Here is a 2,264-nt window from a genome sequence, read left to right as displayed (position 1 = left end):
GACAGGGGGCCGCGGGCGCGGGGGCCCGATTCAGGAAAGCATTGCCTACCCTCCAGGCGTTTTCAGCGACAATCATCGACCCTCGCCTAGATTGATAGAAGTATGTATTTCTACTTTATTCTTAGTCTCAAGCAGAGGAGATAGGCAGGTATTTCTGTTGCCATAACACTTTACAATGTGTAATAAACTTGTTGCAATTGTAATTAACGTTTCATTTTGTATTAAAGTAACAAACTTTAGATATTATCATGTATATAACACCTTATCTCCAACTGTTGTATGCTTCTTCCTAAATGCTGCGCTAAATAAGCTATTTTGTACTCTTGAAATGTTTTTATATTGATGAGAATGTAGGATAGGAGTTAGAGGAGCATGTTGCATTTTATTCAAGAATGTGTAGTTTAAGAAAATGTTTGACTTGAATACATTCTGAGGGTTACCATTGCATTAAAACATCCCGGTGTGGTTGATGTCAGACATTTCTTTTGATTTCTCTCACGTGTAGCCTTGTGTGGTTATGAAAATTATAGTGGAGAAATCAAGACAAATTAACTGGCTGTCGAACTGGTGAACACAATACTCATTTCAAGAACATGAAAAAAATTAATTGTCCTTTCAAAATGAGGCTCTCTAATGGACATTTCTTTTTCCTTTCCTTTTTTTTTAAATTAATAAGTTTATTGCATATTTTATAGAATGGCAAACTGTGTTATATCTCCCGTTCTTAATTTGAGAGTTCTCTCAGCACCTTTCAATTAATTTATCTACTCTCAATTTCTCAATCTCTCATAGTGATCAACCGTATTTTTCTGTAGGAGCAATGACAGTTTTTAAAGTCTGATTGAGTAGGGTGTTTGTGCCACTAAACTATAAGGATTTTTAGTTAGTCATCTTCCCTGTTTCATAGAGCACTGTTTGACCAGCATTTATTCTCAAATCAATCAAGTTTTTAATTTGCCCTTTTGCATATTTTTTCTGAAAGGGAATACCAGTATGTTAAATGAATTTTAAGTTCATCTCATTAACATAATTAGTGCCAAATTGAAGATTTGTGAACAGCATGATTTAGTTTCATCAAGAGCTAGTGCCATACTATTGTGAGGCTGGCAAGAGAAATCATTTACCTTGATTGTAACAATAGAATTGTGCGCGTAATCATCACCATGATTTCAGAAGAGCAGTCCTTCAAGAAGGACTGTCTCATTTCCTTTAGCAGGTTTCAATACTACTGTTTGCTTTGTGTTGGGTTGCACTCTTGCTCTGATTCTAGCACCGAGAAATATGCTCAATATACTGTGTGGGTGGAGGGATGCTAATTATAAATCCTTGAAATTTTTATTTATTTATATTTTGTAGCATAAAGCATGACTGAAAAACCAAAGAATACATATTATCTTTTGTTCTCTGTATAAGCCTTATGTGATTTAGGATTGTCTGCACTGCCCTGTAGTTTTTAATCAGTGCTTTTGTCTCTTATTAACAGTCCCTATTGTTTTTTTTGGTTTTTTGTTTTTTTTTATTTTCTAGAATAATTGAGCTTTTACATTTTTTTTACCTCCTTTTTAATTCTATTATGTTTTGTATATGTAAGTCTGTACTGATTTCTTCCAATGTAATTCATCTTACTTGTTTGAAATTCTTCTTCTCTAATAACCCCTGCCTAATACTCATTCAAATAAACTGCCATTCAATGACTAGTAATTCTAATGATGATTCTAGAAGGCCATTGTATGAAGTAATCCATAAGCAGATAGAGCTCACTGCACACTTGCTTAATTTAGGTCAGATTGGTGGATGCAGTGGTGCTATTTACTACTCCATAATTTGTTTTTATGACTCATTAAATTTGTGCATGTCTTATTTCCAATGCACATCAAATGCACAATTGGACTGGTCAATTGGACATGTTGATTATTGTATCTTTACAGTCATAAAAATGTAGCATTGTTTTATGCTTGTAAAAATCTCATATTAAGACTTTGGCAATTGTGTATATTCTTGTATATGAATACATATTAATAGAGTGAATTGAAAACACACAGTTATTTTTATTAACCGCCCCTTCTCTCATTTCTTTGACAACTCAGCAAGGGCACGCCCCGACCCTCCGACAGCATTCTCTAGTTATTTTAATAGAATAAAGAGAGATCACGTGCAACGGTAACAGCGTAATAAGTTCTTTCAACAACTACGAGTTATTGCAATCACAAAAACTAAATTGAAATAACTCCAAGTTACTTCAATAATTAGGTTTTCTTGCCGAG

The sequence above is a fragment of the Frankliniella occidentalis genome, unplaced genomic scaffold, assembly GCF_000697945.3.
Source record: "Frankliniella occidentalis isolate FOCC.00 unplaced genomic scaffold, Focc_3.1 Scaffold60, whole genome shotgun sequence".
Classification (NCBI taxonomy): domain Eukaryota; kingdom Metazoa; phylum Arthropoda; class Insecta; order Thysanoptera; family Thripidae; genus Frankliniella; species Frankliniella occidentalis.
The sequence above is the reverse complement of the archived record's forward strand: the minus strand, read 5'-3'. Positions refer to the sequence as shown.